This window comes from Hippoglossus stenolepis, chromosome 3 (assembly GCF_022539355.2).
Source record: "Hippoglossus stenolepis isolate QCI-W04-F060 chromosome 3, HSTE1.2, whole genome shotgun sequence".
Classification (NCBI taxonomy): Eukaryota; Metazoa; Chordata; class Actinopteri; order Pleuronectiformes; family Pleuronectidae; genus Hippoglossus; species Hippoglossus stenolepis.
In genome coordinates this window covers 28,847,599-28,861,659 of record NC_061485.1, presented here as the reverse complement: position 1 = coordinate 28,861,659, position 14,061 = coordinate 28,847,599, and the positions used below count along the sequence as shown (strand labels likewise).

The following is a 14,061-nucleotide window of genomic DNA, read 5'->3' as shown; positions in this document are numbered from 1 at the left end:
GTGGTGTGGGGGAGGGTCAAACTCAGCCATGTTGCAGCAGAGCTGGGTTTGGACTGGTGATATGACACTGCTGTTTCACTGCAGTAACAAAGGCAGCATTGTGGAGAACTGCATGGTTACTGGTCAGCATGGCAGCCGGCGGGGGTGGGGGGGGCTAAAGGAAATCAATGTGGTGGTCGTGTTTATTACACAGGCGACACGCAGGAGGGAGCAGGGAGGGACGAGGAAGCGGATTCTCTATTTTAAGAAAAAGTCAAATCCACTGGGTTACAATATACCTAACGTTAAAAATAAAGATATGTCGATTCACTTACAGCGAGATGTTTGCTTTTATACACGACATTTTATTTCCGTTAAGGATTAAATAGACATCTTTATTTTCAGTTCATGGCAAAGTGGTCTTTGGTATATCAGACCATTTGCTGCAATATTAATTCGTCACTATAGTTTAAATGGTGTGTTAAGTGTGTAGTGCACGTTACGAGAACGCCTGCAGATGTGCTGCTTATTCCAAATAAACTGAAGACGCTCATAGTACATTCGTACCACAGCCCTATACCTTATTTTCGTCTAATACACACGTATCATAACGAAGTTTACTGTTCGTGCCCACTCCTAATGTTATTATGTAAGCTCCGCAGCCGCAATGTAATATTTTTATTATCCCGGTGTCTCTTCCTGTCGCTCGTCAGACCTCTGCAACAAATGACGTTGGCGTTTAACGCCACAGCCAATCACAGGGCTCCCCTCAGGTCTCATGACATGACGGGAAACCAATCTCGTCGCTCTTTTCTGTTGATAAATATATTTCAGCCCTTTTATCAGATGGGTTCTTTATTTACTATTATCTGTGGGGAGATGGCGTCTCTGTCTGTGGAGTCAGTGTGTGCGGAGGCTTATGACAACACTCAACAAGAAGTGATCAGGTTTCTGCCTTGTAGATGCTAACATCTCACAGCGAGGTGGCGCTTATCATTATTTCCACGCTTCCGCTGGTGAAGCTCCCACGGTGCGTTCGTTTTACTGACCCGCTGCTGGTGCTGGTGGGGACATCTTTCCTTGTGTCTGTCTCTACTTTTAGTTTGAGCCAGTGTGGGAAGAGACTGATATCGGTACAAAGAGGAGGAGGGACCAGTTATACGTTGACGCAACCAAAGAGCTCGGGTCAATTTCCCTATCCACCCCTCAGCAGAGGCTGGCGGAGCCACTCATCTGACACACCGGTAGGTGGGGCTGACCCGGCGGGCTAACCCTGCCTCTGGAGCTGGGCCCCACCGAGCCCATGTGGCCAACGCTTCTCCCTATGTGCTGGTACCAAAGCTCCTTCAACAGATGAATGTAACCCTCAAATCAAAAACAATAATCCCGCTAACGAATTCAAATTAATTCCATGGCCCTTTGAACTAAATAAGGAGCGTTTCCCGACACAGTGAAGGTACAGATCCTCTGCAGGGGCTCAGATTGTTTCCCGGGCGCAGCCACTCGCTGCCGCACTCCTCCCTGTTCGCCACCGGGACCCGAGTACACGCGCATCATCGAGGAGCTGGAGGTTCGCTCCCCTTCTCCAGGCAGGCACCGCCCCCTGTTACGTGGGTGACGACAAACTAAAACTAAAAAAATCAAATGATCGGCGTTGAGATGAACCAATGAGGTGCGTGTGTGTCACGCGTCGAAAGGGACTGACGCCTTGTTGTCGAATCACCGGCGAGAGGCTGGACTTTGCAGCAAGGCCCGCCCAACGAGAGAGCCCCTGCACGGTCGCCAGGGAAACCCCGTCGCGTGGCTGTGTGTCAGTTTCAGTGGAGCCCGCGGTTGGTGCCGGTGCGGAGGGGGATGGGCGCCTCTGCGAATGTGAGCACCCGAGACAGAACCAGAGCCCTGGATCACATAGAGCAGCATATACCCCATTAAGTAAATATACTACACACCAAAATACATGGATTTACCCACCAAGGACCTGTCATAGACACTGAATGGATGCACTGCACCTGGACAGGACAGGGGATTTAACTTTACGCCTGAGCGTGGGAGACACCAATAAGTTTGTTTCCTTCCCCTGGAGAGGGAGCTACTTTTAAGGGCAAAGGATACAGGAGACTCCGAGGCCTGCGCACAGGCCTACTAGGCTGGTTGGATTTGATGGTGGGATACTCTGATGACTCGCTACTGTGTATGAATTTACGTCGTTTGGACACCTTTGGAATGCCTCTTTAGGTGAGTACTTTAAATATGTGATACTTATAAATACTACCATCGATACACTGAGGCAGCAACGTAAATATAACAACCAGCAACTAATCAACCATGTTTCCTCTCAGCCAAACATAGCTATGGAGCTAACCAACTTAGCTAGCTGACCACTTTGCGTCCAGCTAAGTTTATTTGAAACAAGCTGGTTTCTCCCACAATCTTCCCAGTGTCCAGTGGCTCTCTCCCCTGGCTAACAAGGTCCCCGTGTCGGTGCGGTGCCTCGCAGGGTGGCTGTGGGCTGTGTCTGGACTGATCCTCCATGGTTTTTGGTCAGCTCTTCGTGTTGTTTTCGATAGCCAGCTTGTTAGTCTGGGAATCCAGCGCATTTCTGGTTTTATAATGGCCAACGTTATCACATTATTTCAAGCAACCGTGTTTCCAAAGCTCTCAACACAAATCCTCCAAGTTTTCAGGAGCTTTGGCTCGTACAACGTTAAGTGTTTAAGGGCTGCCCTCACTTCAGTTTTTTCCTCCTCAGTTCATATTCCAGGGATAAACCAGTGACATTTTTATACATTATTAATTAGAGGAACCTTTTCGCCCCTTAAGTCTACTCGCTACAAATGGGTGTCGTTTTGAAGCATTAATAAATAAATCTGATTTTGCGTAAGTTTCGACAATGTGTTTCCGCAGAGCCGTAACATAAACTAAGATGACATAGCCAAAACCAGATCAGCACATTGTAGGGGCTTAATTCGTGTATGTTGCATCGCTATTGTGATGTAACATTGAAAAGTATTAGACCCGGAGCCCGTCTCCTGGTCTCGGAAGTTTCAAACCACGTAGGCTAATATCCGAACTTGATGTGTTCTAAAACAAGTAGTTGCGTTATGATTTGGGCAGCAGAGATTTAGCTGTTGCTCGTCTTCCCACGATACTGTCAAATGTTATAAAAGTTATCAACTACACAGGTTTGATCATTACTGTTGACTCATGTTAGCTAAGCAACCATCTGCCGTGTTGTTGAACGTTAGCAGACGAGCCACAGGCAACAAATGCTAAACTAGCCTGTTAGCTAACTTTTTGGATGTTTTCCAGTCGATTGTGTCCTTATTTCGAACCGGTTCGTCGCAGCATACACGCCGTGGACCTCGCTCAGTGTATACCACCTGAAAACCTGTGTATAACACCGTCTCTCTATTGACGTGGACAGTTTAATTTTACACTGATAATGGTGTCCTGTGGTGTTTGGCTACATCATGTTAATGCATCTGTCTTTGGCAACATTCCTAACTTTGCTCGGGCGTGTGAATTGGGCTGAAAGCGTTGCTGTGTTTTCTCTATTTGTGCTTGTTATTTTTTTCTGCATGTGGGCCAGATCTGCTGGGTAGTGACTTGCTGTTCTTCACCTCCCCCACCTACCAACCCCCAGCCTCGGTGGCGGTGAAGAGAAATGGGTGGTATTTTGAAGGGGAGCTCTTGTTTCCTTTTTTAGCCTCCATTTTTATTTCAACGTGTGAGCAAGCGTGAGAAGCGTTGTTGATCCGGAATGTAGCAATCACAAGTTTCGACCAAGTTAGACACACAGTATCTGCTGAGTGTTTAAACACATTTGTGTCGTTTGATCATTCTGATCTGTTCTCGATCGTGAGAAAATGCTACGTGTTCACTTAGAGCTCAGTTGGGCTGATTTCAGGGATCTAAACCTGGTTTCCGGATGACTTGTCATTTTCTTGTGTGGTTGATGATGTTATGACATAATGTAACACGGCATAAGAACCGAGTTCCAAAGCTGACGATCGATAAAAGCAAAGGGTTGCGTGATTTAAAAAGCTTGTGAGATGTTTTTCTTTTGCATTTAGCCTTTTTGGGCCCCGTGTTATCCGAGCACAATGGCCGCCCTAACCGTCGCACAAGTAGCCGAGCTCCAGGCAGCTGCTCTGCGGAGACTGGAGCTGTGCGGCGCCCGGAGTGTGGACAACGCAGGAGCAGAGAAAAGAGACGCTATTTTGTTCCATTAGACTTGGCTCGGCCACATAATGTGCCCCCGCGTGTGTGACCACCTCTCTGCAGTTGTATTTATGGCTGACGTGTTGTAGATGCAGCTGGTCATGCTTCAGCCATATTTTTCTTCCTACATGATCAAACACGTTTTATTGGATAGATGAGACTGAATACTTGAAATATAAGCACAACAAAATTCTAGTGTCAGGGTGGATGTTGCGCTCACTAATCTGGTGTATTCCAACCAGATTAAGGTACATCTATTGCGTTTGCAAAATGTATGTGCCTGGTTTCTTAGCCATAGTCAATCCAGCTTTAAGAGGACAAAGATTACAGGTGTTCAGCCATCACAAGTATTTGGATTGATCTAAAGCCGATTGGAAGCTAGACTGCAGTGAGCTGAGTCTTGTTTCCCCTGGTTGTGACTGACATTCTCTGAATATGTTTCACAGCTTTTAATAGACTGTGTGGGCTGCAGCTTGCAAACCTGGCCACTCAGAACCATTGGAAACACGAGCCCCTCCAGCACTCCCCTTGACCTGACCCTTCTTGTTATCTTGAACAAACATTGTGCACTAACAGAGAAAAATGTGTGCAGCCAAGGAAGAAATGCAAGGAGTATTTGGAGCACAGGCAAGCACACAATGGTGCGCCTTCTTAACTCAGCCTGCCACCCTGGGAAAGCCACTGTTTGGTTGCTTGTTGCTGCTTTGTTGCGTATTAACCGGCCATGTTGGTTTTGTAGGCCTCCCCCAACAGCTTCAGATTATGTTTTGGAGTGAAATGCATGTGTAAGCAATTTTTTATTCAAACATTTGGTAAAAGAGGACTGTGTGTGTGCGTGCGCAGGTTGTAGACCCTTCTTTCCCACTATGGGCCTCTGAAACTTTGGAGATCTGAGGAATGTGCAGACATGCAAGGTTAGCCTGGCCCAGGCTGTTTACTAAGGAAATATCTGTCTCTCATTCACTAAGTGCAAACCAGAAAATGTAACTGTTTGGTGAGATGCCCTGCAAAACAAGTTTCAAATGGTTGACCACTGTGTTTTATTGAATCTGCATTAGGGCTGAGTGACATGCAAAACAGATTTTACTGGGATTATTTTGACAGATATTATAGTGAGAATCAGGATTTTGGTCCTGGTGGTGATATTTTTTGCATTTCACTTCCAAAAAATATATATTTGCTGTGTTTTGTACCACACAGCATGTTCCCTCACACATGATTTGTAAGCCAGGGCATTTTTGTTGTACCATAATGTTTCATTTATATGGGTATGTTGTGTCACGTTTTACCTTCATCAAAGATGTGCAGCTCCTACAGTTTAAATATTCCACTTGTCCATGTTGCAATTTTGATAATAGTTGAATTAATTGTGCAGCTCTGGTCTGGATCTCTGTTGCATACTGAATTTTAACCTAGGTTTGTGTGTGTGCTTGTACAAGAGGGAGTGAAGTTGGATGTTGGCCCATTTCCAGAAGAAGACAGGATTCTGTTTCAGCGCCGATGCTTGGAGGAGAGAGAGAGAGGGAGCAGGGGGTAGCTGCTGTGAGGAATAGAAATAGGAGGGAGAAAGCCCTGTCCTTTTAGCTTTTCATTTGTATGCTGATGACACTCTATCATTACAAGGAGGGCAGGTGTAGCTATTGATATGTTAATAAGGTTTCATGTGTGTTGTGCCAAACCAGTGTTGTGGATCTACACCTGTATGGAAGCAGAAAGATTAAATTCACATCGGTGAGAAGCAGTCATGGAAATATTTCAAAAATCATATTAACCTTTTATAGATTATTCTCTTTATTTTCTCAGCATAGGAAAAGTAATAGTTGAATGTAAATAATGCAGATTGTTGGCTTAATTATTCTGTTTTACAAGAGACTGATTTTGGATGCCCTTCCTTTTAAATGTCGGGAACAGACGTAGCACTAAATCTCCATCTACCTTCCCCGCTCTGTAGCTGCTCATCTGCAGCTGCTGTGTGTTGTGTGCCTACTGTCTTGCACAATGGGGTTAAAAACAAGTTGCTCTGACGCCTGCTTCATTGGTGTATTCCTATTGGTGCAGAAGCTCAGGAGCTGCTCCAATGGGGCGCAGCATTTTCTTGGCACTGGGGGAGTGGTGTTGCAGAGGGCTGTGCTGGGTAATTCTGTTTTGTGCCGAGAAGCAATGCTTCTTGGGAGAATAATGGAGGAGGAGGAGGTGGCTGGGGAAAAAAACAAGGCCAAAAGGGGGTGAGGCAGGCAATCTACGTAATCATATCTCTCTCTCTCTCTTTCTCCCTCCCTCTCCTTCGCACTCTCGTGTTCTTGTTTTAATGCACCCATATGTTTTGTCCTTCATTTCCTTCTCTTTCTCTCACCGTCATACTGCCTGTCCCACTCCCTTGCGATATTTGCCACAGTGTTTAGCAGAACCAAAGCTCACCAATATCCTCAGTTTCGGTGTGTGCACCTTCTGAACGGCAGGTAGCCATTTTAGGCTCCACCACAGAACCCCCTCTCCTTTTTTTTCTCTCAGTTCTGCCTCTCTATCTCTTTCTTTCATGAAACTAAGTAGGAGAATAAAGGAGACCAAATGAGGTGAAACCCAAGATTGCAAAATTGACACGCATGTTTGCCCTGAGGGTGTTGTCAGGTAGCTAAAGAGAGCAAATAAAGAGCAGCACAGAAGAAAAACAACCCCAACCGAGCTTTTCCACCAAAGTCAATCCACCTCGACACCAACCAACAGCTGCCCTCTTTTGTAATGCGCAGCATCAGTGCCAGAAACAAAAGGGGAAATAAATATCTGCTGCCAGGTTCTTCCTGTTCGTAAGCACCTTGCTTTGTCACCTTGAGCAAATGGTTCCTTGTGGGAAGAGGTGGGAGCTGTGTTGTCTTTTAAGTAAACAGGCTTTTTATCTGTGGCCTTTCACTTCTGCTTTTAAAATGGGTTTGGTCTTAAAATAGAGCACTGCCTCTGAGCCTCTTGAATGTGTTCCAACTCAAGTATCGGCAATTGTTTATTCAAACCCCCACCCCTACATATCACACACATCTTCATCACAATTTTGGTTGTCTTTCCTCAAAACATTTTAGTCTTGTCGGATTTATTTCATTAACTTCAAAGAGTCAGGGAGGGTAAGTCAAAGCCCTACAGCAGTTCAAAATGGCTGCCAGGTCTCTGTATTCTTTTTTCTTTTGAGGGACACCTTACAATCTTACATTGGTTAGTCCTTAGTATGTGTTATGCTTGAAATTTTGTAGCCAGGTGTAGCCAGGGCAAGCTGTCGTGTCGCTCTGGATAAGAATGTCAGCCAAAAGAGGAAATTGAAATATCATGTAAATGTGTTTGTCATGCAGCAACATCACGTGCTGAGTGACAGAGGGTGTTTCTGGTTTATGTTATGCTGGAGAATGAGCTTATCTAACAACAAGATCCTTTTTTTGGGACTCAGGCCGCTGCTAGACTTCTATTTGGAAAACATCCCTCCCCACATTTGGTAACAGACATGCCTCAGTGGGAATTCTGCCATTGTGAGGACAAAGTGTTCTCCTCTCTAAAGCTCTTTAAATGTAACATGTTAATCAGAATCATGTGTACAGCAGTGGATATTTTAAGTTAGCTTTTGACTCCAGTACCTCTGATTTTGAATTTCCCTTTTAACATTGCACCAGTCTTGGTTGGGTATTCAAAAAGTGTCCACTCAAGAAGCTTGGTGTCAGGTTGACTATGGGTAAAACGGGAACTGGAGCAGGTCAGAAAGAGGTAGTCAAGCCCAAACAGGCACCTGTATTTTGCTTAGACCTTTCTTTTCTTCCTCCTAGGTTACTGAGTCTCAAACAGACAGTAGCTGGCTTGTTTGCCCTAAAACAGATGATTGATTTTGTGTCATGCTGGCCCTGCTGTCAACTGCTCTGCCTCTCTCCCCCACTCCTCTTATAGCACTCACTTGGCCTTTGTTCTCCATTGTGCGTCTCTCATCCCCGGTCTGGTCCGGGTCCATTCAGGCAGCTGGACATTGTTGTGTTAATGGTGGGCCATGCTGCGCTCCCAGAACGCTCAACCCCTCGGCATGACTACAGCCGCATCACTGTTGGGATTCAGACTTTACCCAGTAACGATATAACTCTGCCGCAGGCTCTTTGAAATATAGTTTACATTTATAACTGCCAAACCAAATGTTTGCATCGTTGCCTCACGTCATTTGTTTAGCCCCTTGTCTCCAGCCTGTTTAGGCTAAGCTTTGTTGTTTATATTTGTGTGCAGTTGGCCGGTGTCTCAGTCTGGCCACATCTTGCTCCAGGAGTGTTTTCAACTGGGTGTACAGCAGCCATATCTTTCCGAGAGGTTTTATATTTTGTAAGTGTCGCTGAGAGATGGCTCGTCAAGCGGCTGAATGTTGCATCATGTGTGGCTTTTATTTAGTCTGGCCCAGAGAGTTTTAGGAAGACAAGAACGTAATTTGGATTAGATAGTGATGGATGCAGTGTCGTAACAGCACAGTGTGTTTTCTCTGTGTGGTGCTTTCACTTAGCTACTCCGTTATATTTACCCTTATTTTTTTCTCTCACCTTTATTATGATCAACTGTTATGTCACGATGACAAGGGAAGCCATGGGGATCATATTATGATGTGTATCAACTAAATGTAGATATTCAAACACATGCCCTTTTTGATAAATATATTATCACACTTCCAGTCGTATGTTTTCCATTTGTGACATTAAGTAAGATATTAGTAAGAAATATTTAATACAAAGTCTGTTTGTTATACTCGTGATATTGTAAATGTGTTTGGGTGAGTGTGAAATAAGATCTACAATGAGCTTTGCTTTCTCCCTGGCCACATATCCCATTTGTCTTAAAGCCAGACCCTATTGATTCTCTGATACCTCATCTTCAGTATCCTCCCGTTGCAGCTCAGAGTGCAGCTCGACCTGCACAGTGGTGGGGAACAGCAGATATATTCATATCCTGCCTTGTTCAGCAAGCATGTGTGCGGGGGCAGACTGAGGGGGCTGGTGTAATCTCACTGGACTGGATGTGTTGTGGAGGTTTGGCGAAGCACAGGTGGACACTGAGTGTGGACATGCTGATCAAACCCAAATTGTGTATTTGTGTTCATGTCATGTGTTCTAGCAGTCCCCTTGAATCTTTATGAAGAAAAAAAGACTAATTTGCTTGCTCAATTATTGTTATAATAAAGAGTGTGAAATGTATTTTGTTACTTAAAGTGGAAACAATTAAGTTATGAGTTCATACTCCAAGCAACAAGACGGATGCTTATTTGTTACAGCAGTGTTTATTTTGGTTGATAAGAGCCGGTTATATGCTCTGTTGTTCAAGGCTACATCTCAAATGACCAATATCAAGATATCAAGTAAGTTCAGTTTATTGTAGCAGGTGATGCCTGATATATTTGTGCAGTCACCTAACCCAAAGCTGTCTTTAGTATTTAAGTATAATGTGTTTAAGATGGTTCTGCTCCCATATTGAAACTGTACATATATTCATTGTTCCCTTGGAATCTTATTCTTCTCACGATGGAATCACATTTGAAACAGTATTTAACCATGCAACACTAAGGCTAGCTCTAAACTGTAAATGGAATGGTGTGTTAACAGAGGTTTGGAAGCTGCATTGGGAAAGGAAATCCACCCAAAATTGTATAACTTTGTGCCTTATCAACCATTTGCTCCATCCATTCATTAATTACATTACATTACCTGCTGTTAACTGCACTTATGTACTCATTTGACATAAAATATGGTCAGCTCTTCAACTAAATTACAATTGAGTTTATAATAAACACAATCTTTTTAAACTAATAACCCCTCATTGTATAGTTATTGTTCATGTCATTCAAACATTCACATGTAGGATGTAAAAAGTATGTGAACCTCTTTGCTAAAAAAGTCAACAAAAGCTAACTGGTCAGGAATTTATCAAAACTGGAAGCCAGTCAGTAATACTAGACTTGAGGTGAGTTGGAGATACTTAAACACACACACATTTTGAGTTTAATGTTCACAAGACACCTGCTGATGTGAAACATGCCTTGCCAAAAAGAGCTTGCAGAGGACTTGGGATCAAGAACTGCTGATTTGCTTGAAACCTAAAAGGTTTACATAGACGGCTTTCACAATAATATGTTTTTATTACTTAACTTAAAGGGATAGTTCACCAAAAAATGAAAATTCACTCATTATCTACTCACCACTATGCAGATGGAGGGGTGGGTGAAGGGGTAAACAATGATTCAGCCAAGGCGGCCTCTTCTTCAGACGTAATAAAACAGGGGAAAAAATGCAACATGCCTCCATACTGCTCGTGTGGTGTCATCCAAGTGTCCGCAAGCCCCGACATTCATATTTGACTTGAAACAAGGTAATTTACACCACGTTTTAAGCCTTAAAGTCCACTAACGAAAGTAGCGAAGCTAGCGGACGTAGCCACATGAACACGCACCCCACGCTTGTGGTGTTCCATGTGCCCGAGGGTACGTGAACGCGGCTCCCAGGAGGCTATCAGAGGACATTTAGGCTAAAAACATGGTGTAAATGATGTTGTTTCGAGTTGAATATGAATGTCGGGGCTTGTGGACACTTGGATGACACCACAGGAGCAGTATGGAGGCATGTTGTGTTTTTTTCTGTTTTATTACGTCTGAAGAAGGGGTCCTATTTACTTCAATTCTATTGGATTCGGCTGCAACGCTGTTTACGCCTGAGATTCCACAAGGGTTTTGTGGACTCAAACACGTCATCCACCCCTCCATCGGCCAAGTGGTGAGTAGAAAATGAGTGAATTAAAATGTTTCTGTGAACTATCCCTTTAAACATTCATACAAGTGTTTCAGAAATAATGTCTCTGCATACTAACAGGTCTTAAAACACGTTACATGACCATTCATATTCACTGTGCTAGTGCATTTCAATGGGAATTGTCCCAGGCTGGTTAAGTAATACATTTTCTCTTTTTCTGCATGTTGGCCGGTGTAGCTTTATAAAGTGCACAATTTAACTGGACAGCAGATGCTTGTTAAGACAATAAGATCAGCAATGTCTGAAATTTGTTATCAATGTGGCATGTTTGCTTTTTTTCTGGGAAAGGGTCACATGATAGCAGTATGACAAATCAGGGCAGGATACATTGTGACTTATCTGACCAATCAGGAAGTGAATGTAGGAGACTTAGTCACCTTTTCAAAATGCCTCAGTTTCTACCCCTCGAGACTAAAACATAACACCAGAGATTTTAATCTGAACTGGTGCCTGCAGCGTTTCCAAAAGTCTCTGTTCTAGGGGCTCGAAGACTCCAGAATTGTGTGGATACCAGGCCAAAACATAGCAAAAGTGTGTTCTAAAAAATAAGTAACTAATAGAGTTAAATATTTACCATTCCACAGACAGTGAAATTGTCTATAAATGGACACAAATTGACTTGTGTTAGTACTATTCCTTCAAGTTGACGTCCAGCTGTTTTGACTCCAACAGAATTACCAGTGCGGTAACAATGAACCCCTAGAGTAAATGGCTAATGGCTTGAAGAGGTTATTGGATGTGTTCAACATCTCTGTTCATGGTAACATGATGTCCATGGTAGGAGACCACTGAGGAAGCTGCTGCTTTCCAAATCTGAAAAGTATGATGTAAACAGGGAGCTGCATAACAACATGAAAACGTCCTCCCAAAGGTGAAGTAGGGTGATAAAGAATGTCTATAACTCAAATTTTTACAAGGTGTTGTGCCTGTGAGTTACTAGACTCCCCTACATGGATGGTCAACTGTAAAAATTATGAACATGCTAGCTTTAACCAGTGGTGGTGGCTGTATTTATCAGCTCACTAGTGGTGAAAATGAGTAATTGAGCTTTAAAAGAGTATTTAATGGCCCTGCTGTCAGTTTAACCAACCCTTTTTATGCTAAGCTAAGCTAACTGGTTGCTGGCGTGTAGCTTCATATATAACATTCTTGGGTGGCAGGTATAGTGTTGAATGTTTCCTTTTAAGGTGAATGTAGGACAGGGGAGTGTGTAGACAAAAGGCAAGGTGCCCCATCTAATGTATAGATTCCCACTAAAGTCATCGTGTCTGTGATGGAAGTTACTGAATGACAAGCTGCCATAGATGTTTTTCCTGTAGGCATTTCTTTACTTTGATGGTTTCCTCTGGGACATAACTTCTCTAAGAGCCTTAAGAGAATCGGATCGAGTTAAGCCAAGTTCACACTACATGACTTTCAGCTGATCTATCTGGCTGTGTGAAAATTAAACAATGTGACCTTCATTTTCAAATATAAGTTCATGTTTCTCTCTTGATATCTCCATCCATACCACCCCAATAGTATGTTCATCACAGAGAAGCTTTTTAAACAACGGCCAAGACTTTTATTCTGTCGTTTGACCAACTCATACCAGCCATAATTAGCCAACGCTAAATTAGCATCTCACCGGCTTCACTTCAGCCAGAAACTCTTGCCTCTTAAATCTTAGACAACAAGCTGTGGGTAATTAAAATTTCAGCTCCTGCAGTTTGAAAATTGAACAAATAATTTGTTTGTTTAATGAGCATTGCTCCACATGGTACACTGAAGAGTATACTAACATGGTAAATGTGCTGTCATTAATTATTGTCATTACTAATTAACAATTTTGCTAGAGTTTGTTTTCACATCTGTCATCTCAGGAGCAAAACTAAAAGATAGTTTTGTGGCATTTACAAAACAAAGGGAACATTATATGGACAATGACTGCACACATTGTTCTATGGTTGGAAGTTTTTGCGTATATTGGATTAAATGTATTTATTTAATAGTTTCATGTCAAAGTGCAGCCATTAATGTGGGGGTTGGTCCTGGCATGTCTCAGATGGTGTGCACTTTTAAACAACAGATTTCTCTCTGCCGCTATGCTGCAATGGTGAAAGAACCCTGCAGTAGATTTGTTTTATTTTTGTTGTTAAATCACATTGTTGTGTAGTTTTCATGTTGCCCTAATTACATCCACTATGATTCAGTGTTGGAAATATAATGTAATATTGAGTTCATGGGGCTGGCTATACTGTGTATAGGCCCTATAGCTATGTGCATGACGTATCTATTTTTGTTCCCTACAAAACCTTGCTGTGCTGGGCTCTGTTCAGACGAGGTGTGGCTTTTTGAGTGTTCATGCCTTTGAACTGCTGAGCATATGCTCCCATGGTTGGATTTCTTTCGTCCCCCTCACTATGAAATATGATTACTATATTACCTCAGGGACATATTAAGATATTGAAGGACAATCAAGTAGCTTATTTTAGGATGGCACAATACACGTCCACCAGTTATTAAAATCTTCAGAACACATTTAAAAATGTGTATGTGTATTTAAAAATAAACAGAAGGTAGAGTGGAGTAATGCGAAAGATGAAAAGAGAGAGGGGTCTTTTTTGCTGTTCATTTTGTCTGCATGTCCCTCCCCCTTTGGCCTTGTCCCCAAAATGGCCTCTGTTCTAGTGGAAGTGAAAAGACTTTGTTGAGCCTGCTGGTAATTTGAGTCGGTATTCATGGCCAGAGGAACGAACAAGGAAGGGCGGGAGGTGGTGGGGGAGGAGGAGGAGGTAAAGAAAGGCTTTCCTTCTTTGTATGGAATTTACCTCCCTAGTTCACCGTCTGGCTCTTTTGGAAGAGGCCCAAATAGTGACTCGCTTTGTGTGTTAGGTAGGAGCGAGGTGGCTATTTCTGTTAGGCAGCAATCGTCTGCAGGGAAAATAAACAGTTAGTGGTTTTTGAAAAAGCACCACGAGATCCACTCCATGTCATCATGTCTAAATATGTTATAAGCCTATGTTAACCTTAAGACTTCTACCCGTTATCCCCTTGCTCTGTTTGCCCCCCATCTGTGTGT

The 14,061-nt window shown here is 43.2% G+C and overlaps 1 protein-coding gene across 6 annotated transcripts in view; it reads left to right on the top strand.

The window, feature by feature from the left end:
• Window positions 1–118: 118 nt before the first annotated feature.
• setd5 (SET domain containing 5) overlaps window positions 119–14,061 on the top strand; it is a 32,753-nt gene continuing 18,810 nt past the window's right edge. For all 6 annotated transcript variants that reach the window (XM_035152193.2, XM_035152190.2, XM_035152189.2 and 3 more), the window contains exon 1: window positions 119–2,214. The gene's annotated coding sequence lies outside the window, so the exon portion shown is untranslated. The remainder of the gene's footprint in view (window positions 2,215–14,061) is intronic.